We start from the raw sequence: 27,737 nt of genomic DNA, 5'->3' as shown, positions 1-27,737 counted from the left end.
CAACAAGGGACTGAGGCAGGGGTGCCCTTTGTCCCCGCTGCTGTTTATGATGCACATGGTGAGGATGGAGAGGGCGCTAGAATGAAGTAATATCGGGTTTAATCTCACATACAACCAGGTGGGTACAGTAGTAAAGCAGCAGCTCCCAGGTTTATTTCACGCGGACGACAATGTGTTGCTAGCTAACGAGCAAAGTGATTTGCAACGTTTGGCTAATATCTGTGGACAGGAACGCAACAATTTAGGTCTGAAATTTAGTGTTAGAAAATCAGGTGTCATAGTATTCAATGAAATGATGAATAGACAGTGGAGATACAGGGCCAGGAAATACCTCGGCTAACAGAATATAAATACCTTGGTATATGGATAAACGAGGGCAATAGATATTTGGAAACACAGTAAAAAACAATAATAGTGAAGGGGAAGAGAAATTCAGCCATAATGAAGCACAGAGCGCTATGGGGATACAATAGGTACGAGGTCCTCCGAGGTATGTGGAAAGGTGTAATGGTTCCAGGACTTACTTTTGGAAATGTGGTTGTTTGCTTTAAATCAGGGGTACAATCAGGACTCGACCGGAACCAAAGGTCAGTGGGTCGCCTCGCATTGAGCGCTCACCGGAAGACTACAAATGAAGCTGTGCAGGGTGATATGGGCTGGACTAGTATTGAAGTGAGGGAAGCTAGCAGTAAAATTGAGTATGAAGAACGGCTGAGGAATATGGAAGAAAGTAAATGGGCTGGGAGAGTGTTCATGTATCTGTACAGGAAAAAAACACTGATTCACAGTGGAGGAAAAGAACTAGGAAGCTTACCAGCAAGTATGCGGCCTGTAGGGTGGGCAACGCAGCAACAATGAAGGACAAGCAGAAAGTCAGAGAGGCTGAAATAATCTCATGGGTGGCGGCAATGGAAAAGAAACCTGCCATGAGTAAATACTTAAGAGGAAAAAAGAAATCAAGAAAGAAACGACAATACTGCTTGGGCAGCATTGCTGCCTGCAGTATTGTGTAAATAAATAAATAAATAAATAAATAAATAAATAAATAAATAAATAAATAAATAAATAAATAAAATGATAACTCAAAGGGAAGCTCATTACATATTGAAGCGAGATCGGGATGCCTTAGAACACGCACGTATAAAGCGAGATATAAGACGGAAGAAGAAGCATGTGCTTGCTGAAATAAAGCTAGGGAAACTATGGAGCACGTTTTATTAGAATGTGAAGACGACTACCCAGTGGTCGATTTAGGCACCACTAGCTTTCTTGAAGCCCTTTGGTTCAGCGAGAGCAGTGGAAACGCAATAGAGTAAGAGGCGATTGGAAGATTGGTGGAGGATAAGTAGGGAAACGACAAAAAAACGGAGACGTGCAAAAGCAATGTTCGCAATAGGGGATCAGAAAATTTGGTTGTGGGAGTTCATCGTGTTTTTTTTCTTCTTTTTTCCTTTCTTTTTAACCTAGGTAGGACATTAGGCAGTATAATAGCAAGAGCTTGGTGGCGCAACCCACCGCTCCGTTAAAAAGGGGAAGCTCATAACATCCATCCGTCCGTCCGTCCGTCCGTCCGTCCATCCATCCATCCATCCATCCATCCAGCCATCCATCCATCCATCCATCCATTCATCCATCCATCCATCTCGGCGTGGAGTGAAGATGGCCAATATTTTGAACGTGTTTTCGTCTCGTGTGATCACTTTATGTGATCTCGGTCACTGCTGTAATTAGTCGCTTTTGCCGGTTTGGCAATCTGGTTCATGTGGAAATGGTCTTCGCCTGTAATTTTAATGTGCTAGAGTTGTAGAATGTGCTTTTACTCGCGTGTTTGGATGACTCGTTTTATGCTGGTGTGATTCGCGTGGATCTTCGCTGTTTTCGCGAGTAGTAGATGGCAGTAGTACTTGTGCTGTCGCAGCGTCCTTCCCACACTAAACAGTCAGGGCAGGAACGAGCATTATAATGTCCCTCGATGGTCGTGTAGGCGCCGTGAATCTAGTGGTCAATGCACGCTGGGTGCCTTTGTGATCTATGTATGCGCGGCACTGCGTGTTTGCACCAACTCTGACAAATAAAGAGTGTTGAAAGCAGTGCCGTGCTATTTCTGTTACCTACTTGGTCTACCTGTTTTGTTTACAAGCTCACCTGAATATTTGCTGTTGTGACATGTAAATTTGCCCCATTCTATTTAAACAAAGATACCATGCATTCAGTTGCTAGTCGCCTATGGTTACAGTATAATTTTGCTGCAAAATCTTAGCCTGAAGCAAATTTTACTCCCCAAACGCATTTGTATGTTCCTATGAATTGTTAGTTTACATGCAAAACATGGTGGTGGTAACAACTTTACTGAAAATCTGGCTATTTCGTGGCCTGGGCCTAGGCCGCCCCCGAGTAGGTCCGGAGATTCTGTCTCCTCGCCGCCTCACGAGCTTGCTGGATGGCCCATAATTGATCTTGGAGGCTTGAGTTGCGCAGCGCAGCCGTCTACCGCGCCGCAGCTTTGTCTGGAGAAACTGCATTTCCTCTTCCTATAACCTCGCATTCCCAGAGAATGTGTCTAAGATTCGTGAGCCCTGCTGCATAGTTTGCTGTTATCGCCTGAATAGATGTTTGGATATATCCTCCTGAGATGAACGGGATTGCGGAAGAGCTTGGTTTGTAACTGCCTCCAGTCTACCGCTTGGGCCCTGTCGAGGGGTTAGGGAGCCGATAAGCAAGGCTGGAGTTTCGATAAAATTTTGAAATGTAACCGTACATGGTCATTCTGTCCCTCTCTGTCCATACCTCCGTTAGATGTCCAACCCCCAGAGAGGATCCTTTACACATAGGGCAATTATATTGTTACGTAAGAAGACTCAGACGAAAATCTATATAGAAGTATATTTACAAGGAAATACGCCACACTTGGCCAAGAGGCAACAACCCACGCTAGCCTCCAATCCTCGTCGTCGTCTTCACACTGCTCGCCTCTTCATCATCGCAAATACTGTTCCGTAGCACCACCCCCGGCGGCAAAAGCGCCATCCCAGAGCGACTAAAGGCCGGACTCGGAAGCACTGTAGTAGGCTTTAAACCTACTGACGTGCACGACATCACTAGATGCCAGAGTAGAGGATGAGCTTGAACTCACAGGAGCAATTTCGTACGTCACAGGCGTCACCTGGCGCAGCACGCGGTAGGGCCCTGTGTATCGCGAAAGGAGCTTTTCTGAAAGTCCGACGTGACGAGAGGGCGACCACAGGATCACGAGCGCACCAGGCGAAAACTGTACGTCACGGTGGCGGGCGTTGTACTGACGCTGCTGAGTGGTTTGCGAGGCCGTCAGTCGAGCACGGGCAAGCTGGCGTGCATAGTCGGCGAGGGTGATGGCGTCGCGCGCATAGTCGCTTGTTGAGATCGCAGCAGGAGGAAGTGCCGTGTCTAGGGGCAAGGTCCATTCGCAACCGTACAGTAGATAAAATGGAGAAAATCCGGTGGTGTCGTGCCGGGAAGAATTATACGCAAATATGACGCAAGGAAGGGCAATGTCCCCGTCGTGGTGGTCCTAGGAAACGTACTTGGACAGCGCATCGGTAAGAATACGGTTTAACCGCTGTGTCAGGCTATTAGTTTGATGATGGTATGAGGTTGCCAGCTTGTGTTGAGTGGAGCAGGAACGCACAATGTCGGCGATATCTTTCGAGAGGAAGTTACGACCACGGTCAATAAGCAGCTGTCGCGGGGCGCCATGAAGCAAGATAATGTCAGGCAAGAGAAAGTCCGCGACGTCAGTGGCGCAACTGGTACGGAGAGCCCGCGTGATAGCGTATCGGGTGGCGTAATCAGTTTCGACGGCTACCCATTTGTTCCCAGAGGATGACGTGGGAAAGGGACCGACGCGGTCTAATCCAACACAAAAGAACGGTTCCACAGGGACGCTGATCGGCTGGAGATGACCGGCAGGTAGCACCTGAGGTGTTTTCCGACGCTGGCAGGGATCACAGGCAGCAACATAGCGTCGGACGGAGCGAGCGAGACCAGGCCAATAGAAGCGGCGGCGGACGCGGTCGTACGTGCGGGTTTTTTTATTATTTTTTTTATTTAACAATACTGTTGGCCGAAGGCCGTTACAGGGTGGTTTCAAGACAAACAATAAAAGATAGCAGCACTGCCGCAGTGTAGAGCAGACAAGATAAGGCATACACACAGGCAAATGCACAATGCAAATCAAGAAGCAGCAAAAACAAATTGCAGTAGGGTGGTATTAATTGTACTACTGCCGCTGGAATTATCGTGTGTGTTACAACCAGGAACATAAGACAAAGTACCATTATTAAAGCAGTAGTTATGTACTTCTAATCGAAGTAAAGAATTTTGTTAGTGTGGTTTCAAATTTATTTACATTGTCTACTGTTAGTAATTCAGGTGGTAGCGCGTTCCATTCCTCTATTGTTCTTGGGAAAAACGAGTACTTATGTGTATCTATTCGTGCTGGAATGGGTTGAATTAGCTCTAGGTTGGTGCTTCGTACTGCTCGAGACAGACGCTGTTTTATGTACTGCTGTGTATTAAGGTTAAACCAGTTATGGCGAATCAGGTAAAGAAATTTCAGTCTAGCTATCCTTCTGCGTTCGAAAAGTGGCGGTAGGTTGAGCTTCCTGAGCATTTCAGTTGCGGAGTCCGTTGAACGATATTTTGACAAGATGAATCTTGCCGCTCTTCTTTGAAGTTTTTCAATTTTATCTACCAGGTTTTTTTTAAACGTATCCCACACGACGCTTGCGTACTCTAATGTAGGACGAACAAGCGTTAAATATGCAGCTAGTTTAGTTTGCTGAGGAGCAAGTTTTAACTTTCGCCTCAAGTACCAGAGCTTTTTTTTCAGCTGATGAGCATATGTTCTTTATGTGTGCTTTCCAGTTGAGGTCACTGGATATGGTAATTCCGAGGTACTTAATGTGATTTTCGCGGCTTACGACCTTACCATCTATCTCATAATCGAAGGAGTGTATAATTTTTATCTTCTTGGTTACCCTTATATACTTAGTCTTGCTGTAGTTTATTTTCATTTTCCACTTATTACACCAGTCACTAATTCTTTTTAATGCGGAATTTAAGACGGTCTGGTCATTGCGGCTGGATACTGCGGTATACATTAAGCAGTCATCTGCAAAAAGTCGAACTTTGATAACGGGGTTAATCTGGTCTGCAATGTCATTTATATAACTGAGAAAAAGGACAGGGCCCAGCACCGATCCCTGAGGGACTCCTGACGTTACAGGCAACACTCCGGATGTCACACCATTCACTTCCACAAACTGTGTTCTTACTAAATATGATTGAATCCATTTGACAATGTTTATGTTAACGCCGAGACTAAGCAGTTTATCAAGAAGTTCTGGGTGTGGAACGCGGTCGAACGCTTTTGAAAAATCGAGGCAAACAGCATCTAACTGACCTTTCTCGTTAAGTACGCTTGAAAAATCGTGTATGGTTTCGGTGAGTTGGGTAACCGTTGACAATTTTTGCCTAAAACCATGTTGGTTAGGAAGAAGGATATTAGCATTTTCCAAATATTTGAACAAGCTTTTTGATATTACATGCTCCATGATCTTGCAGCATGTGGAGGTAATTGAAATGGGCCATAATTTTCGATGCTGTGTCTGTTGCCGGATTTATAGATGGGGACAACTCTAGCTGTCAGCCAGTCAGATGGTAATTTGTGCTGCTCCAGGGACGCCTTAAAAATTATACAGAGATACTTATATATCCATTCCGCGTATCGTTTTAGAAATTCATTTGGGATGCCATCAGGACCGGCTGATTTTTTGTGTCTATGTTAAGGAGTAGTGCATATATCCCCTCTTCAGAGAAAACGATGTCTGGCATAGGCAACCTACCCTCGGTGCGATTCTCATCAAGGTCAGTGGAAGTTACCCCAAGATGTCCTGCAGTGTGTGCGTCATGCATTTCAAAGAGCACAGTCTGTCGCAGATGTTTTGGCACGACAAGAAGAAGGTCAGATCCGTCAGGGAGGAAGTTCCTTCGGTACAGAATGCCGCCCTGGAGGACATATCGGCGAACGGATGCGTCGGTAGAGCGCAGACACTCGACGAGTGCTCGCAGCGATAGGCCTCGGTACTGCTCATCGGCGATGTTAGCGAAGGCAGACACAAAAAAAAAATGCCGTTGGCGGCATTACTGTCGGCGTCGTCAGACTCATCTACCGGGTAGCGAGACAGGCAGTCAGCGTCCTTGTGTAGTCGGTCAGATTTGTAGGTGACAGAATACGAATATTCTTGGAGGCGTAAGGCCCAGAGACCAAGTCTTCCTAGCCTGTAGGATCTTTCAGTGAGCATAACCAGCAAAGCGCGTGATGGTCTGTGACAACGGTAAAGGGTCGGCCGTTTAAATATGGGCGGAACTTCGCAACCACCCAAACTAGGGCCAGACACTCAGGCTCAGTTATGGAATAGTTGCGCTCCGAGGGCGAGAGGAGCCTGCTGGCGTAAGGGATAACAAGGTCGTTGCCGCGCTGGCGTTGTGCCAGTACTGCGCCAATTCCGTGACCGCTGGCATCAGTACGGACTTCGGTAGGCGCAGAGGGATCGAAATGGGCCAGAACGGGATGCGTTGTGAGAAGGTCGATTAGATGTGAGAATGCAGATGCCTCGTTACCACTCCACTGGAAAGGAGCGGCTTTTTTCAAAAGCTCGGTTAGTGGTCGTGCTATGGCCGCGAAATTTTTCACGAAACGGTGGAAGTACGAACAAAGGCCGATGAAGCTGCGCACATCCTTGACACACTTCGTAACAGCCTGAACGCAGCGTGGAGGATACGACCAAATTTGTCGCCGAGATGCTCGGTGTCAGCGAAAGCACAGTGTTCAACGTGAGAAGGGAGGTCAAAGCGTCGCATATTTCGGGTGGCAAAATGTCGACGCCCTCGCGAAAGCGACCACGAAATGCGGAGAAAAGAAGACGCAGCACGAAGTATGACAGCTTCACACGCTGAGATCATGTGTGCACGATTTCTTTCACCGCCACGGGATACCGACGGTCGAGAAGATAACTAACGAGTTCTCGAAGCGTATGGATCTTCCATCACTGAAGCGGTGTATTGTGCGTCGCCTGCTTGTCGAGATCGGATTCAAGCACGAGAAGAGGAGCCGCGATTCGCTGCTTATCGACCGGGATGACATCGCTGAATGGCGGAATCGCTACCTTCGTGACGTGGAGCGCTACCGGGCGGAAGGCTGAAAGATCTTCTTCCTGGACGAGACGTGGACGAGACACTCGGTCGATCGTGTGGACAGACACCGTGGTGCCGAAGCGCGGATGCGCTCGAGTACGCTCGAGCGCATCCGTCTGGGAAAGGCCAGCGCCTTATTGTGACGCACATCGGCAGCGGGGATGGCTTCGTCGACGGCTGCTTGGATGTATTCCGAGGCAAAAAAACAGGCGACTACTACCATGAAATGGACGGAAATCGCTACGAGGGATGGTTTAATGACGTTGTGTCGAGTTGGTAGCATCCGTAAAGCGACGCTTTTTGATCTACACCATAGACAATGCAGCTGAGAGGGCCGGTTGCATCGTACTCGGGCTTCCACCGTACCACTGCGAATTGAATCCTATCGAGCTCGTGTGGCCAAAGGTGAAAATGACATCGCTGCGGACAACAGAGTTTTCAAGCTGTCCATGGTCGAAGACGTCTTGGGGAAAAAATCAAGCACGTAACGGCGGAAGACTGCAGGAAGAACATTCACCACGTGATGGATCTGGAGGCAAACTTGACACATCTGGGAGTGACCACATCCTACCTATCATCAACCAACTGGGTGGAGATGACACTGAAGAAACCTACTTTGACTGCGAGCTGTCCGGCATTGAGCCACTCGACGAAGCATCACAGCTTTTATTAACGAAAGAACAGCCCTTATAGGGCTATCAAGATTTTTTCGGTGGGTTCACAGCAGCCAACCATTCTCCCGTGACCTCTCAAATAAATAAGCAGTTCATTTGGTGACATATTCCTTTTAATGGAAGCTCAATTCTGAAAAAGCAACGTCCTGCACAGATCATGCACAATTTAAGTACTGTTGGAAAATCTGAATGTAAATCCAGTTATTAGACGTGAATAACTATGCAGGGCAGAAAATGCTCATTCGGGCAGCCACTGTGCAGCTTGACATGAAAAAGCAGTAGTCAACGCGAAAACGACAGCTACTCTTAGCAGCCTGCTTGTCAAAGCGCATTCATGTGGTTGCATTGTCTGTTTTGGTTATCTGGCTCAGGCAAGTTATGCGAATAAGATAACGATTATGAACATAATTAGCTTAGCGAGGCCCAATGTGCTCACTGGGGCAGCCATTCTCGAGTTCACGCGCCGTATGGTGAAGTAGCAGCAGCCGAAGCGAAACTGACCGCCAATCTTGGCAGCCTGCATGTCGAAAGGAAAACAATAGCAGTCGTGTTGGAACCATCGTCAAGGTTTACATGCCCCTAAAGGCCAATACATGCAGCCAAGCTATGACAAAAACACATCGTTAACTCGGTTTACTCCTCCGCACAGTCATTGTTAATATCATTAAGCCACTTGAACAAATAAGAGCAATGCAAAGTGGCATGCCCCTGTTAGGTGGCCTGCTTCCAGGTAGTTGTGCTGCCCTTACTGTCCTTTCCAGCCTGTTGAGATGAATAATGCCAATGTGATCAGATGACCCAAAATACTCTATTGGGCAGCCACCATCGAGCTTGAAGGGCCCCTTGGTGAAATAGCACCAGTCAGGTGCACGCTTGAAAGGCACCTTTAGCAGTCTGCATTTCAAAGCGCAGTCATGTGTAGCCATTGTAGGTTAAACAGCAGTACTCAACGCGAAATTGAGAGCCACTGTTAGCAGCTTGCAGCCAAAGCATTAGGATGTGGTTGCGTCGTTTATTTTGGTTATCTGGCTCAGGCAAATAATGCGAATAAGAACAATTATCAAACATCATTAGCTTAGTGAGGCTCAAAATACTTATTCGGGTAGCTAGTAACAGCAGCAGTCGAGGGCACACTTTAAAAGCACCGTTTGCAGTCTGCACTTCAAATCGCAGTCATGCCGTAGCCATTGTTTTATTTTGTTTATCTGACTGGGCAAGTAACTCGAATGTAAGCACAATTATTCACCCTGAATAGCTCTGTTAGCATTGTTCGTATGCTGAGTAAAGTTGCATGTGTCTTATTGAGGCAATTTTTTCATTCACAAGCCGTCGGCATAGCGACGGCCAGATTCAGACAATGACTTTGGTGAAGTAATAAATGGTGAAAATTGCAAAAGCTCTCAGTGTGCTGCTTTACAGGGCTCCATTCACTGAAAAGTGTCTTTGTAACACTCTTAATCTGGATCCAAATAAGATCCACTTAGTAGCTGGAACTTTTTGCAAAAAAGTTCCGTTTATAAATTTGGAACCACGTTCCACATACTGTAAATAGTTGATGGAACAGTGCACCACTTATTTTTACTTACTGTCATCGTTCCACATAAAGAGTATATGGAACCCTGTTCCAAATAAAAGGGTTCTTTCAGCTACTGGAACGTTGATCCACATAAAATAGTCATAGCTATATCCGATGCACAATTCCAGGTGTTTTCAGACCTGCTTTTTATATAAAACGCTGTTCTAATAGACAGGAAACTGTCTATGGGTTCCCACTTCTGCAACATTTCTGCTTTCCTTTGTTAGTACAAACTCAGGTAATATGCCAAGCTGGCTGATGCATTTGTGTCAGAAGAAAGCCACCGACAGTTTGACAGCACAGCCTTGGCATGTGGCCTGCGGTGATACCAACAATGGGAAAGTAGAAGTTTTAGCAGCAGTGTTGTCCCTGGCAGTTCCCAACAGTTGCGTATTGGAGCACAGTTCTATATAAAAGTAGGTTTGAGGTACCTGGAATGGCACAGTCGATACTTTGGCTTCGCCTGCCGGATCCTGCTCTGGCCTTTAGCTGCATGTAAAATAAACAAGGTACCTAAATTAAAACACCTATGAAACAAATTATTACACTGCTTTTCAATATGAGTAAACTTCATTGAGTGGCAGTATTGCATACACTTATGATATGTTCATCTCTAATTTCATAGAAAATGGCTAGTCAACGAGGAACAAATACCAAAAAGGGAAGGAGACTAGGCACTAAGTGGCATTCACAAGTATTCCCCTATATTAAAAAAATGGGAAATAAAAATAGCCCGATGCATAAGTGCACCAAATGCAAATAAACTTGCACATCGGTTGTGGAACAAAGAAACATTAAACAGAGACTACAAAATATTCTGGCTTATCACACGAAATGACGTAACTCAAATGCGCAAGTATCTGGCTGCCATTTACCGAGTTTACGCATCCCCGTTCCAAAAGAATTCAGTGCTCTAAAATTATACGAAAAAGGCATAGAACAATGGGCTTGTACAGTTGGATTATCACAAGACCAGTGAAGAATGTAGTGGATGAGTTATCAAAGGGAAAAAACAGTGCAAGCCAAAATAAACAATGGAACATTTGTACACAAAAACTTGGCGGAAACACGTGCCACATGTCACAACAAAAACATGAACACTAGAAACAATACAGTTGGCAGATCACATATGTACCTATAATACAAAGCTAATCGTGACCAAAACACTTTATAAGCACCCTGAAAAAGCCTCCCACTTGAGGCAGATTACTCGCCCCAGCCTTATGTAGTTTGGGACAACTCATCCCAAACATTACCATAAAAGTTAGTGTAAATGTTTATAAAATTTTATGCACCAAATAGATGGAAGCATGTTACAAATTTTAAAGATTCAACAAGGCAACAGCGAAATACAATGGTAAGCAATTCTGGAAAACAAGTGAGAAATTTTTAAATAAATAAACAACACAGCCTTGAAAAATGCAAGTGAAATATGTTAAAGAAAAAAAAAAACAAGCCAGTCTTGAAACATACAGCTGGCACTTTGCCCTGGTGATAAAAAATCGTAAAAGAAGGCACAACTTCACAGTTTTGCAGCTGACATGTCGCTTCTACCTACCAAACATTTAGCACGTGAATATTAGTTCTGACTGCTTCAGGTTTTTCAACAGAGACTACCTTAAACGACGTCAAGCCACTGTCAAATGGCTCACCCTTCACAAAAACTGTCTGCACAAGTCTCAAAAACTGTCCAAAAAGTGCATGGGTATGACAAGCTTAAAATAAAATATACAGTCAACAATAGGCTGACTGCTTCTCAGGTGATGATGCAGGTGGTAAAGCCACGATGTTTTCCTTGCAGGCAATTTTGAAGTTGCCATTCTCTTTCAAAATGCATGGGCCTAGTGGCCTCTTGTGCCTTTAAAGAAAAGAGGAGCAGCAAATTTTAACTACACAATGGCTTTAAATTGTGATGTTCGTCATAATACCGTTTTTATAAAACTGATAAGTTATTTCACTGATTTCTTGGTTTCTCTCCTTTCAACCCTGCCAAAGGTGCCAGTGTGCACAAAAATTCTATGAGCATGCAGCATCGACGATTGCTTAGTGTAAATGGAATCGCTACTTCATTTCTGAAAAAAGCGTTACGCTTTTACAGTTGTATGACCTGAACATCAATTGGCTTTTCCAGCCTTGAGGGATTTTAGTTAGCAGTCAAACAATATACAAATCTATGCGCACTTCATACTTCATGCACCTTCCCACTACAAATAAATGTCCTCTTTACTCCATTATATGCTTTCTAGAGCTGTTATGATGCTTAACATAAGAATGGCAAGAACCTGTACATAGAGTTTTGTTTCTGTTCCTTGTGCTGTGAAGACAATACCTTCAGCTGCAAGTTCATTCACTGTTAAAAGAAAGTCCTGCAGCAATTTTGTTTGACTCAGTGGTTTTAGGATCGTTTCACTGGCCTACTCCAAGAAAGAAAATTGAGTTCGTTTGTGAATGCTTCGAAGGTGGGAAATTTGTAAACATATAACATAGATGATCGTCAGTTTTGCACAGGCCCCTTGCTTCATTCCCAATGGGTTAGCCACCTGCACATCATAATATGAAGTACAAAATTTTATTTTTAATTGAAAAACTTTACAGCATTTCCATTTTGCTTAATTCCAAGTTCTTATATTTTCAGTTTTTACAAAAATTTCAAAGCAGATTACAGTTGTGAGTTTGCTTCGTAATAGGGCCGGAGGATTTGTAAGTTGGCTGCTTAGAATGCCGTAAATGATATACCTAGGAAACCTCGCTAAACCATGCGTCACAAGAAGGCAAGACTGTGCACAAAGCACTAATAAGCATAACCAATTATAACACTGTACAACATCTAAAGAACAATGAGGTAGGGTTGCTTGTTTAGGGGTGCGAGAGTGCTATTTTTTCATCTTGTGGTTAACAATGGCGCAAGAAAATGGGGATGAAAGGGAACGCGTACAACACGTGGGACTTAGAATTTCCAACTGCCGTACTACCAAAATCTAGTTGGAAATACGGCACCATGTTGTTGTACGTGGACCCTTTTCATTCCTGTTTTTTTTTTTTTGCGCCGTTAACTACAAATATCATGGACGAACTTGCCCACATCAACTTTTTGTGACTTAAGTATGTAAATGTAGTAAATGGCTTAAGTACACACTGACAAACGTTTACTGTATTTTTCATTTCAATAACAGGCCAAATAACAATATTCACTCGACAAGGCTTTCAATTTTCCCGTAATTATAGTAGCGTGCTCTTCAACGTCACGCGCTCTATTATCAGCAACGAGTCGCTAAGACATTAGCTGGAAACGCTTATAGGGGCTTTAATTTCGGGGGGTAATGCCGATAGCAGAGTAGTAAATCAGAGGATCAAATATGATGTGTGCACGACTCCATCTTTTTCGCTTTTGCAGCATGAGCTTGAATGCATGCGATAAAAATTTTTAGTATGGCCGCACTAAGCCTATCTTGTATAAAAATTTGCTAAACAAATAATCATAAAGCCTTCTACAAACGACCCAAAAGAGTCATGCTAATAAGAAACAGCATACCTTCGTGTTCATCAGCGCAACGCATATGACGCTGTAACTGATGCTGCACAAAAAAAAAGAAATATGATTATAGTTACAATTAGGTAATCTATTTTATTTTAGAAATATGTACTGGTTGTATTGTACTTCAGCACACAGAAAAACTAAAAAAAAGAGCAAGACTGAAATCGAAGGCATGATATCCTACGTGTTCTAGATGTGTTGCTCCTTTCCATCGGTGGCGGTTTCAAGGCTTCTTTTTTCGTTTGCAATACTCAACTGACCCGGTTACGACCCCATAGACCAAAATCGCTTAGGCTTGCTCATCCTTCAGGACAGGTGGTTCAAACCAACTAAAAAATTGGAGAAGAGCCTTCTTACGAAAAAAAAAAACCATCCACTGCGGAAGCCCTGGTAAGGTTTCATTGCTAAACACTTAGAGACATAAAAGTATCTGAACACATTTTAGGCTCACCTGTAAATGATCCATGCGCGACTGGTGAATGTCCTCATAATATGCACCACCCAAGCGGCACTCAGTCGTGGCTTGCGAGCTCCACAGCGAGCCGGAACTCGTCGCAGTCGTCACAACGACCCCTCGATACGCCCGAGATTTCTTCGGCCACCGTGGATACCACAGCCATGACGTGGAGGGTTCGCGTAGAGACTGGAAATAATGTTTTCATTTTTATTTTGCATACAAAAACAAGAATATTTGTCAGAACCTATCCAAGTGGACATAGCCATGTTAGGTTTCTGCACAGGTTATTGTCGAACAGAGAACGTAGCTATGCTTGCAGTATATTAAGTTTGAGGACGCGCAGGAATGGCATAATTTTTGTGGGCACATCATGATGTAAGAACTTAATCAGCACGTACGCGTTGTGGGCAATTGTTCTGTCATGCTACCAGAACTGACGTCCACGGCATAAAAGTGGCGGCACAATTTCTGAATACCAGGCCAGGCATGTGTTCCTCCCTTTCTTCCCTCCACGAATGAAATATTTTTGTTAACTAATATAAGGTGCCGCGAAATGGTAATATTTTAAAGCGACAGCAGCGTGAGCTCACGTTACTGCTAAGACATCCACCGTCCCTTACATTTCTCTACGTCAGGGAGCAAGCTAAGGGTACCATGAACATAACATCTGAAAAGGCCGATGGCATTGGAAGAAACATAAAACAACTACCTAACGTACACGGCCAAACCTAGGCAGTGCGGCCGCCAACGCCTTGAACCATCATTAACAGTTATGCGGAATGGCATTTTACTCGCGCGCTCTCCTTGGTGCATTACGTGCGCGCAAGGGGCAAGGACGAAGATTCCCAGGACGAAGATCCCGGTTTCGCAAGCACTGTAGATGCATGCTACCGAGCAGAATAAGACAACAGCGGGAATAAACCACAAGTTTAGAAAAATACGAATAAGTTCAAGGACGCAAGCTCCTACAAACTTGCTTGGAAGTTGCTAAGCGTGTGAGAGCGAGGACATGGCGAGCGGCAAACACGCGGTCGCATGGTGCGAAGATTCACACCTGCTGTCAGCTAAAGCGACCGTCAATATCCTACTAAGCAACATACTATAAGGGGGCATACAAATAACTGGGAAACTAACATGCGAACCAGCAACATGGATGGAGTCGCAAACGTCGAAGGATTCCGACGCACGAGCACGCAAATTGACGCGAATTGCCGTTTACCGATTACGTTTCGCCAAAACAAAGTGAAGTTGCACGCTACTAATAAAATTTTCCGCGCAGAATTTAAGACGGCATAAATGACGAAGTTCGCATAATAATTCGATGTGCCTAATCGCCATTTGTCTCGCGATCTGCAATTAGGCGGAAAAACTGCCGTCATTCCGTCATCTAGATTACGTCATCTATTACGAGCGCTGGAAACAAATCCGCCGGGATGGTACTCAAATTAAGCTATCGAATTATATAAGCAGTAATGTCTTCGTAGAGCGAGTTTAGCAGGCGTGACTGAATTCAACTGAATACATAGGGCAGCGTAGCGGTATCCTACCCAACACAGTGGTATTCTTGGTTTCACTGAGCAACAATCGTAGCGAGCACATAAATATGCAGCACTGACCTTTTTTTTTGCGCCTCCTGGCTACTTCACCACTCCGCTTCGTCCAGCAGCGAACACAGTGATACAGCCACAGGATCAGAAGCAAGTCGCAGTCGTACGTCCACACAAAGTAACGGTTTCCGCCACAGAGTTCCTCACTACATTACCTAGAGGGACATCTGGCGCTGCTGCGCTGTGGTATGCATGGGAATGCCGGTATATTGTGACTTCGGATTGGCATTGTTCTCGGAGAGACCGGACACCTTGAAGAAAAGCTTGGCAAGCATCGTTCCGTCTGTCACAATGATTCATTTTCTACTAAAACAGCACGTGAAAAGCTGTTTTGGCTTTATTATTACGGAAAAACATGTTTTGTTTAACTATGAGAACTTGTTATTGCGTGTATGATTATATGTTACGTAAAAGGTATCAGCTGGCCGCTAAAGTTGGAGGACAGACGACGAGGTTCAATTGCGCTCGCTTTGAAACAGTTTGTCGTCTGTTCTTGCTTTTCTTCGCTTGGTCATGCATTATGTGTGAGTAAAGATGTGATATGCGTGAATGGAAACATTTTATGAAGATTTTACTTTGAGAACGCGTTATTTGCGTAGCCATATCCACGTTGTAGACGAAGCCTTTTACAACACCAGCCAACACAAGCCTCGCAGACACATATACCGTCATTCCCATAGAGTTACTGTACTGACTCTAGAGGACAAGCTACCCATAGGGCCCATGCATTGAAATCGGGAACCGCAAGAGCGGCGCCATGTTGCTACGCGCCGAGGTTGCCAGCTCCCGAGACGCTTGCTAGACTTGGTGACAGTAGTCAGTTTTAATCCGGCAACCGTAGCAGCGTAGCAGCATGGCGTCTCGCTTGTTGTGTCGTGATGTGTGGGTGCAACCGTGTGTTTGGGCTTTATAAGTTGGTTCTTTGTTCTATGTTGCGGGACGGTGTGGGGTGTGGTCCATGTTGACCGTAGAGGTGACAGTTATGCAACCGAAGGATGATCCTGTTGAAGTTTCCGGCGGTATGCGGTTTTCAGCGGTCACGCCTGTTGCTGGAGTGTCACTCGACGAGGTTACGAGCTCGAAGCTGTGGTCAGATTCCTCGTTGGCGTTCCGTAATTCTTTTCGCACGGGCGCGGTATGTTGCAAAAGCCGCTTTCGCGATCTATCGTCGCGACGATAGATCGGGTTTCTTTATTATTATAAGTACTATCGGCGTCAAATGAAAGTTGAACAGCGGAGCGCGTGGACCAAGCATAAGTAAAGATATAGTGCGCGCCGTCCAGTCATAACCATTGACAGGCGCGCACATCCGGTTTGGCCGCACTGAGCGAGGTTTGGGAGTGAAACCATGTCAAACGGCCAAACGCGCTCGGCATGCCGGCCTCGGTCGCGGCTGCCAGCGATACCGCGCAGCGCAAGTTTGCCGATCGAAAGAACGAATGTGGCGCGCAAGCTGCTAACCGCGCGAGCGAATCTACCTTGCGATGACGGTGCAAACGGCGCAACGCGCACCGCTGTTCGTGCCGATAGCGCTTGTTGTTTCGGCGATCTGTGCGATAAGACTCGCCGTAAACTGCAATATTCTAGCTTCATTTCTATTTTTCATTTTCTCCCTTTCAAATGTAAGAACCAGAACAGAAGCGACATTATCTCACTAGAGGGGGATCGCGCAGTGCGGCCAAACCGGACGTTCGCGCCTGTCAATGGTGATGACTGGACGGCGCGCACTATGTCTTATGCTTAGTCCACGCGCTCCGCTGTTCAACTTTCATTTGACGCCGATAGTACTGATCCAGCTGTAGGGCACATGTAACCGACAAACGGAAGTCTCAGGAGAGCACCTGAGATTATAATAAAGCAGGCGGCGCAGGAACTCCAGGGCACCCAAGGGACAGTGGGGGGATCAAAGCTCGAAGCAGAACGGTACGTAGGTTGGGGCCGCCGAGGCAGGTGTGTGCCAGGGAGTGTTCGCACGGACCGCTCCCCTGGCACGCGCAGCAGTGCCTGCGCGTGCCTGCACCTGCGCCCATAATCTTTCTTTTGCCTCGGTGCAGTGAGCACGATTAACGAGAATAATATGGAGGGCATCTGGTGCAGTCGCGAATGCGTCATGGCAAATGTAGCTCGCGTCGCCTGGCGTGTGTAGTAATATCAGAGTTGGTTGTATGAACTTTATGCATAATACGCTTTGTTACGGTACCTTAACGGAATGGGACTAGAGGACGGTGTTGGTACATTTTTTCGTACCGCCCTAATCCTATACCCCCCACTACAAACACACACACACACACCCGTTTTCTTTTAATGTATACATACAATTCCTTGCCATGACGGATCACAGCCTCCTTTATTTTTGAAAAATAGAGGAGGCTGTGGACGGATTGACCAGTTCAAGTTGTCAACTTGTCAGTAACTGTCATGGGAATCACTGTAATAAATACAATTCCACGATCGGATTGTTTACTTCCATTTTTTGTTGTAACACTGAGGACTACATGGAACTTTATTTTGTATATGTGCGAGAAGTATGGATATCACGAGCTTAAGCCAATGTGCGATACACAGACAAAGCAGCTGCTACAACATGAACTGCGTTGAGGGCCACACAACACATACGTAATTAAAGGTGCAAAATATAGGTGGAAGCTTCAAAATACGCTCTGTAGCACTGCAAAGTATGACATATATTGTATGTGTACAATAAATGTTCAAAAGAACAATGCATCAACGTCCCATTTGCCTTCAAGTTTATTATCAAGTTCAAGTTTACTGAAGTTTATTATGAGCATATGTACAACAGGAATCTACTGACACACCCGCAGTCAAGGTGGCTGTTCGAGGTGTGCTGGCTGCCTCAGTGTAAGAAAAAGAAATTGGGTGAATGTCGACATTAGTACCACTGCTTCTTGCCTCTGACCTGCATGTGCCTCCGCGGCATCTTTGTGCACAAGTGTGCTGGCGTGGCGAGGCGTAGGAGTCATCCGAGAGAAAGAGTATCGTTTACATGGAGAAGTGGCTGATCACATTGCTTGTTGCTTTCCCTCAAATGTTTCCTTGGCGACTAGGGTGACACATCCGCAGTCAAGGTGGCTGTTCGAGGTGTGCTGGCTGCCTAAACGTAAGAAAAAGAAATAAATTAGATGAATGTCGATACCAGAGCTATTGCTTCTTGCCTCTTACCTGCATTTGCCCCCATGGCCTCTTGGCTTGCGGAGTCTGTATGAGGGAGCTGCTGTGGCTAGGCGTAGGCATTATCTAAGCGAAAAGAAAAGGCCATTCAAATGGGGAATTATGGAAATAAATGCAGTTGTTATGTCTTCTTCTTGCACTCTTCTTGCGTAAAAGTTTTCAAACATAGTGTCCAGAACACACCAGCACTTTGACTGCTTCTGCTTTTTACCAGCAGGTGTTGCTGCGAGATCCTTAGTATGGCTGCGTGCAGCATTGTAACACTTGGTGGAGGCATTTGAAGTGGTAGCCAAAAATATAAAGAATCATCCTTGTCTGCATGAATGCTTTCAATTTCTAAATGCAGTGGTAACTATCACTATTAGTGCAAGGCCCCCCACATTTATGCGGCAAGTGCCATAGCTTGAAACTGAATTTTTCCTTTAGTGTTTCACAAGCGTATAATATGTCCAATTAGATTTGATGTGTTTGTTTTTATTTATCCCAGTGTGGATAGAGCATCATTAAATTGTTTTTTATTTTTGCGTGTCTTGTTTTTCGGTTTATTTCTGAATTCATCAAGCAGTAGTGTCATGATGCGAAAGTGACTCATGTAATGGCAATCAGCTTTTGTTTTGCAGAAAAACAATGCATTTCCTGACCCATTGTTTGGCATCCCCTCACTCGCATAATTTTGCAGAGTATTCTACCTATAGTGACTTGCTTGACCTCCACTAAAGAGTTTTGCATTTTGAAATAGCATTCTTTCCTTAAAATCATTCAACACTTCTCATAATTTCTGTACCTTCCGCTTCTGATACTCTGCATTCACCATTTTTGCTTGTTTCTGACTAGAAATGTCTTTTTAATTTAGAGCTTAAATTTTACCTTTGTAACACACGGAAGAGCTTGCCATTGGATATCTGCATAAAAGGGAAACATGTTTCATCAAACATTTGCAAAATCCAATTGAAGATTGATGAATGCAGCTTGCAGTGTGATATGACTGAATGAGCCATAAAAGCAACTCATCTCACTTGGTAAATTAAAGCACATATTAGTGTGATGTACAAGATATGTTACACTAACGTGGTGGGTTCTCTTGCTTATACAGCAAAATAATCGGTGCGCGAGAAAAAAATTATTTTTGCATACCCCTTGTACACACTGATTTAAGGAAAATGAGCTGGAGCTGTCCACATGATCTACTTATGTTACCTGCGAGTATGGTCAACAAAAATGTGTCCCAGCTGCTTAGTGGTATTTGAGATTATGTCAGTATTGCATATGTGCCTGTTGTCTAAAATAATTGAATTTTGAAAATGCTCGCAGAGATCTGATGTGAATATCTGCAGTTTATGTATACATGTAAAAGACTCAGCATCAAGTGCAAGTGAACGGTCCCACAGGCGCGGAGTCGATCATGCAAATAGATGCGCTGCACAAATTTGTGACCAGAAAAGATATGCCACATGAAATGGCATGCAAGGAAGTGTTGAAAATATTGCACAGTTAATAAAACGCCTACGCTATTAATATGTGGCTTGCTGCACTCGTTATGCAAAACGGAGGTGAGGCGTGCAGACAGGACACAAGAGTAGAGAAGTGGACAACACGAGCGCCGTCCACTTCTCTACTCTTGTGTCCTGTCTGCACGCCTCACCTCTGTTTTGCATAATGAATCCTTACCAACTAGCTCAGCTTTCTGTCGTTCTAAGTCTCGATGCACTCGATTTCGTCCGCATTAGGCACTCGCCTCTTGATTACTTCGTGGCACAGAAATACTCGGCATCACACTGTTTTTCTGCTGTGGCCTTTGTAGAAGCATGATTGTTCAAAGTGCAACAATTAAACAGATTCTATGAGTTGCTTGTGGCTTCGCCAGCACAATTCCGGTGCACTGGTCCGCCTGTCCAGCAATTTCCTACTGAAGGAAAACCTGCGAATAAAAACACCGCTCCGCATGTAGAAAAATGCTCTACTGTGACGCTTCTCAAACGATTGTGATGCACCACAAGAGCTGCATACTCGCGTGATAGTCTCAACAAGGAGATACATTCGTTTACTTACATGTGACGGTATATGCCAGAGCACTTCGGGGCTTCGGTGGCACATAAGGCACTAGTGTGCCATGGCGCCCGCTGTCGACGCGCGATCGCATGTCAAACCTAAACTGTGCGAAACTACTACGCATCCAAAAAAACAGATTCGAAACCGAAATTCGCGTCATCTTTTATTGCATGAATGCGTACATCGTGATTTACATAAGTCACGGACTTAGCGATCGCTTTCTGTAAACTTAATATTGACGTACCATCTTCATAAAGCCATCAGGTATGCGTTTTTAGATGACAAACCATAAGGTGACCTGTACTTGTTTTCAGCTCTTTCAATAGTAACTGCGCTGGCCACATTGACCAGTAGCAACAGGGCGGCGCCCTAGAGGTTCCCACTTTTCCGGCCCAGCTTTTCCTCTAGAGTTGTTCTACTAACTCTATGGTCATTCCCATGAGGCACGGTGCCCCTTAAGAAACTCCCCTAGACGGTGGCGCCAGATTTCCCTCTAGGTGTTATAGTGAGAAACTCTATAGTTTCCGCCAAACTGGCCGACGCTACACCACCTCCATTTCTAGTAGCTCAAATCAGGCGCGGCACGCGCCACTGTACTGCGCCTGCCACTGGTGGCGTTGGTGAAGTGAATGCTTACAACTAGCGGAGGAAATGCTGAGAGATGGGGGCGCTGCGATCGTTACAAGTGTTTGCGCATTCCAGTTTTCGCACTTTGGTGTTGTAGCAGTTGCTGCTCCACTGTACGGCGTGTCACAACGCAAACCGCGCCGGCGATAAGGTGGCGCTGGCGAGCCGGCGAAAAGAGCTCGTCAGACGTCGCGCATGCGCACCTGGAGGTATACCGATTGTATGGGTGATGTGGCCCATGGCCAGCCTGCGGAACAGCGCGTGAAAACTCCGCGGCCGTCGGCGCTTTTTTTTTTTTCTGTCCGGAAACGACAACGGCCCGCGCGATCTCAGGGGGCAGTGTTTAGGTATTAATAGGGTAAGACGTATAATTACAATTATATATATATATATATATATATATATATATATATATATATATATATATATAACCGCTTAGCACGTTAATTTATACTGAAGTTGTTTGGCGCTGCTGGCCGTGAGCGCGCGCAATAACCCTGCGCAATTCTTTAAGACAGCTTTTCAGCGTTGCTGTTTACAACAATAAACACAAAATGTACGCTGCTTCATTCGCTGCGTTTCCTGACCACAGCAAGCCTGGTCATTACCAAAAAATTACAATGCGACACTCTTTGATATACACATGACAAGATTACTCGCATATAGCCAGGGGAAAGTGTGGCACAGTTTATTAGAAAGTAATGCAGCGGCCCGTTTCGGCACAGTTATTTTCCTCCTAAACGCCAGCTCTGCAGGAAAATAATAAGCAAGGGAGCAACAGGTGAAACAAGTGTCATTCAGTGAGCTGCAGTTACCATGAAGAAATCGGTGTTTACACTGCGAATTTTTCCGTTGTTGAAGTGCATAATTTAGAAAAATTTGATATCACCATTAATGCACAGAGTTTACTGCAGACACTGTGAAGTATTTCAAGTTCTCAAAGTTTAATTTCGTTCCCCACTTCTGAATCGTATAGAGTCGACTGTTCCCTGCAAAGTGATATTTTTGTTTGCTTGTGAAAATGAAAGAGCCACCACGAGCAGAAAAATGCAATCGCACTTGCATGCGTAAAAGCATGCGTAATATGCCGTAACGTGACCCAAGGGTTCATTATAACTGAAGGCTGTAGTCATTAACATATTGCTTAAGCGTTGAAAACTGTGTATCGTACTAGACCACAGCGAGCAAATGGCTGAATATTGAACCAAAGCCGTTGTTTCTATGGTGCTACTTGTTAGTCAAATGCACAACACGCGATAGCCTCAACAATTGTTCCGTAACCGAGGTGTCCAGAAAAGCGCGCTGTCCACCAGAAATTATGGAGCCCAGGCAGTTATGGGCTTCGTCCAAACAGCAGAGTGGGCACCGAAAGATGCCAGACCTTCTAAAATTCAGGTTATTCATTTCAGACGCACTGAAGTAAAATGGAAAGACGAGCTAGTTGTTGAACATTCGTCATTGGAACTTAAGGGCAAACTGAGACACGCACAAGAGAGGGCAACGACACCAACGCTTTGGTGTACTGCGCGCCTGAAATTAGTGACAGCAGGACCAGGTACACAAAGGCCGTTTGAGCGCCGCAGACAACCTGGCAAAAAGTTCCTTCAAGTTCTGATTTTCGCTAATATATATCCTTTGCTTGCGTCCTTTATTCTTTTTATGGCGTTGTTGAACAGGGATTTTGTTTTATGTAAAATGAGAACACTAAAAATCCTCCTTAGCAGTTTATAAATGTCAACTGTTGTAAGATAGCTTCACAGATACAGCCCAAGTTTCTTTAATTTCATATGCCATGTGTGTATTCTCAAGGGGATCTTCGCCCAAAGAGCGCCAATTTATATGTGGTGCAGTGATGTAGTTAATGCACGATACACTGCACACTTCACTGCAGCGCACGATTTATGTGGAACAAGACACAAACAAAAAATAGGCAAACGCACTGTCTAGAAATTTTACTGGAACCTAAGTGGAACCATAACTGGATCATACAACATTTCCTCCCCTTTTTACGGAGTTACTGATAAAAACGATAAACATAAAGAAAGCAGAACGAACGTGCCACATAAGATCCACTTATGTGTCTCGTTCCAACAGTAGGGATCCAGATAAAATATATGGGTCATACTTTTAACTGGAACTTGCATGGAACCAGATTAAGAGCGAACGATGGAAGCGTCAGACAGGATATGACAACCCACTACACAATACTATTCGTGTGGAAAACTTGTACCAGCATATGTTATGGGCAGTGAAACCATCTGGAACTGGAAGCGTGAAAAATGCAAGAACATAGCAAGGTGCTGTTTCACAACACGGCACCCTTCCATGTGCACTTCTGGCAAGCTGCCGCATGCACTGACGCATGAACATGGACAGAGGTAAGAGGCAAAGTTACTCTGCAACCCACATGACGCTTTTAAGAAAGTGTGTCTGTAAACCTTTCTGTTTTCATAGGTGATTAAAATTAGTTTTTTGCAAGTTGGTTAGTCACATTGGGGCAACAACGCATGAAGCAAGGACAGAAAACACAGAGAGTAGGCAGAGAGGGAAGACGAGGTAGACCAGTGAAGAAAGGCTTTAATGAGGTGGAAGAGGCCAGCCTTGCAGTTCACAGGAGTTGGTGCTTTGAATGAGATGGGTTAATGAAAATGTGTAAAAAGACTTTGCTGAAAGAAACCTAGCAAAAGCAAGTTCTAATATTAAACAAAAGGACAGAAATAAGAGTAAGCGCAAACACGTGTAGAAGCAGGCACATATTCACACACAAATTTTTAAAATTTCTTTAATTCACACACATTTTTTTTCAACTTTTTTGTTCTGTTTGTTATGTTGCGTTTTTCCTTTATGTCTCATTGAGTGTTGCTGTTCCGCTATATTATTCTTGTTGCCTATTCCTTTAATACGCTTCTCTAGATGTTTGTAGAATTTTTGTCACCCCCCTATGTAATACCCTCGTTGTGAGGGCCTTTAGGGGTTTCTTGAAATAAAAAGAAATTAAAAAAACGCGAAAACTAAGAAAGTCTGAAATATATAAAAAAAATGTTGGAAATAAAAATTAGACAAACGCAAGAAAATACATACACACAGACATTTACAAACAGACGTGGGTAGAGGTATTAGGAGCGGGTTCACAAGCTGCTGTGCCTACCTTCTCGCATGTTTTTTTCCCTCTTTTTACCGTTCTCTTAACACTAGAGAGTTTTAGAATAGGGGCCCCAATAGTTTGGGGCCCCAAAGAGCTTTGCGGGTGTTAGCGTTGGGGCACGCAGGAGGGAAGAGGTTTATTTGCGTTTGCAGATAGCGCCTTGTGCTGACAGCGCCACTAGGGCGTCAAAGAAAAGCTATTAGAAATAATTAAATAAAATATACCATTTTATGATAGGAATAGCAATTTTGACTTGCGTGTATTCGCGTTTAATTACAATTTGGAGGTTATTGTGTAAGCAGCAAACAATTAGTTGCGCTTAGTTTCGAGGAAACCAACTTCACGTGCCTTCACCAGCCAAGCTTAGCCGTGTTAGGTCTACGAGCCATAAAATCCACAAGCGAATTCGGAATCAGCTGCGCCTAATGAATCAGTCTTCATAACACACGCTACTTGAGAGAAAGCCATAACTGCAGTCACTTCTCCTAGCTTGCGAACTTCACGCGTTACCAGGAATCGAACCCAGTTTGGTGCTAGGTTAGAGCCGTCGCTTCGATGGGTGCCGCCATGTTTGCTGACGCAAAGCTTTTGGGGCCGCTATTTGGGCTGCCGCTAAATTGATGAAATAGCGTTCCCAACGCAAAACCCAAGCGCAGTTTGCATCTCGAGCATGCGCAGTGGCTTCGACGCTATTTCTTTGGGGTCCCAAAACGTTTAGGGTCCCTATTCTAAATCTGTCTACTATCTTGGGAATTCGTAATTGCAGCATATCACGAGAATCGAAAAGCAGCGCGGAGCTGTCTTGTGGGAAAGCATATCGAGCGCTGGCAGCACACCTGATGCGTGATTGTGTCATAGCACGCATTCTACAGCTTGCGCGTGCAGTGAGCACTGGTGGACAGCAATCAAGCGACGGCGCTCCACAACGCTCGAATACCGCCACTAGACGCTCGGCTATCTCACTGCTGACAGCGATCGTTCACGCTAAGTTGACGGCAACAAATCTTTGCGATGGAGTCTTCTCTTGCAAATATTTTCTGTTCAGACACCCGCAGGTTTGTTCCATGCGCGCACGCTTTTCTCATTTCCCCTGAGAACGGTTTTGCTCCATCCACTTCACCCCGCCCGACGAAAAACGCAGCGACACAGTACAGGAACACACCCGCCGCTAACAGCAGGTACCAGACCTTGGCAAACTTTCCTTGTCGTGACTTCACTCGGGAACAAAACATAGAACGAACACGCAGGATGCGTGTTTGTAGCGGCGTGTCGCAGTGGGATCCTGTCTTCAGGCGTAGCGTAGCGCAGCGTCAGCGATGCTCGCTGCAATATTTCTTCGCCGGATCACGGCTCAGAATATATGCACGCGGCACAAATAGTGCGTCGTAAGCTCGCAGTAATATTTCCGGCATGATAGACCATCACAAACAACTCGGGAATTCACTCTGACGAGGGCCTGACGCACACAGCTGACGCGACTTAGCCCAGTTCCAAGTGCGGGAGGCCACCTTCATCGCCGGCGGGGTCACCGGCGCTGTCCGGCTCATGACGTCAGTCCAGAGTGCGCGCCCATTCTTGGATGCTCGTGTGCATCCGCCTAGGAGGAGTAAACGCCCCCTTTTTCCTGAAGTTGTACGCGACTGTAGTTTCAGTTATGTTTTAATAGGGCGTACCCACCAGCGCTTGCGGCTTAGAAGCTTCATGAACATTTTGTTTTTCTTCCGCTTACACAATTCGTCTAAAAGGAGAAGCTGCATGCTATCCAGGTCGGGAGAAGGACGGCGCTTCAACATAGGGCGCGCACCCACTTGATCGCCGCCGTCGTCAACCTCTTTACCCCTACAAATTGCGCCAGCTGCCTATACATGCACACTCAGTAGTAGCTTGTTCTTCTGAGAAAGCAAATACTCATCCAGGAAAACAAGTTATGGCTTCCATAGTAACAGCAAAACTAGAGTGTACTAAACGGAACCACCCACCGACGCCGCACAAGCCGCACGCTCACACTCGGAGTGTTGTGCAGTGTGGTTCCGAGTCTCACTCACCGCATCTGCGACCAACGTTTTTAAACGTTAAAAAATGGTGTACGTATTCTGTTACCGAATAACAATAGGAAAATTCGAACATTTGACTAGTTTCCATATTGTTTTTATTTGTCGATGCTGGCATGGATGCTTCGTGATATAAACCTTGTGAATCGCTGTGACGGAAATCACGCTGCGACGTGCGCGACAGAACGATTTTTTTCGCCTCAATCTCGCCATGTAAAACAGCCTGATGAGATAAAGAACGCCCTGCCGCTTCACCGTCGCCAGTCACGATGCAGCCGACCTTGTTCACCGAACGCACGCTTGAAAGCAGCGCAATACCACTGCGCAAGCGGTCCGTCACGTGGCTTTTTTCATATGTCGCGGGCTTTCTTTGCAACCCGGAAAAAAGGACCACGGGAGAGGTATCATAAAGGAAACAACTGGATCGATGGTTTCTGAAGGTGCTTTAAAAATATTGTGTGTATGTGTGTGTGTGTGTGTGTGTGTGTGTGTGTGTCTGTGTGGTGAAAAATAAACAACCGAACACCAACTTGAAATCTGCGTATCATACTTGGGGTCGTCAGCTAATAATGAAAAGTTGCTAATAAAACTTAATTAATTAGTGAGCTATGGGGGAAACATGTCTGAACATGTACTATAGGCTATCGCGAATAGTATGCGTTTGGTACAATTCGCTTCCGACGCGCCTTTCATTTTTAAATTCTTAACTCAAAGTATGTGGGGCACCCTGTATAGACGATATAGGCAATGTAGGCAGGCACGGCAATTCTCGCCTTTCTTCGCATTCTGCAAGACTTGTTAGTTTCACGCCTGACGGCCGATTCCGATGCGAGGCACCCAAAAGCAACATTTCGTCGCTAACTTTCATCCTAATACTGCTCTTAACGCCTTAATTACAAGGTTAAAAATGGCACCTCACATAGCTATAGCGACATGAAAATAAGCTTGAAGAGCAAACTGGTGCCCTGCACTCGCCGCTCTCCAATGAAAAACTCAGCTGCTCTCCCAACCAAAATCATACAAACAAATCGCTGCGCACGCAGTGCCAAGTAAGAGAACAAAGCACAATAGTTCCTTGACAAAGGACAGCGCAACCGAAAACAGTGAGAAGCACACGACTGCCCAATACGAGCACAATTGCGGAACTATGCACAGGCCGGTTTCACACGGCAGCCTTGGCCACACGCTTGGTCATGTGACCGATGTGACGGTGGTATCGTATCGCCACATTGCGCAAGGTTGGATTGTGTTGATGGGCTGTTGAAGCGCTGCGGTGTGGGCGTCGTGCGTGTCGTGCGCGTTTCTGTTTATCGACTGAGTCATGTCGCGCAGTCTTATGAAAACGTTCTCGAAACATATTCACCCCTCGTTTTTAAGTTATCCTGCTTGCAACGTCCTTAACGCGTCGAGTTTGGTCAAAAATTTGTTTGAGACGTTGAATCCATTAATACGACGTATTGAAGCCTTTGTGTGCTACCTGGGAGATGTCACGCGCCTTGCGTTCGGTCGTCATGGTACTAAGATCAGAGAGAGAGAAAACTTTTAATGTCAAGGCTGAGTGGAGTTTTCATACCCACCGGTGTGGGCTAGCGTG

The sequence above is a fragment of the Dermacentor variabilis genome, unplaced genomic scaffold (genome assembly GCF_050947875.1).
Source record: "Dermacentor variabilis isolate Ectoservices unplaced genomic scaffold, ASM5094787v1 scaffold_14, whole genome shotgun sequence".
NCBI classification, from domain to species: domain Eukaryota; kingdom Metazoa; phylum Arthropoda; class Arachnida; order Ixodida; family Ixodidae; genus Dermacentor; species Dermacentor variabilis.
Note: the sequence above shows the minus strand (reverse complement) of the source record.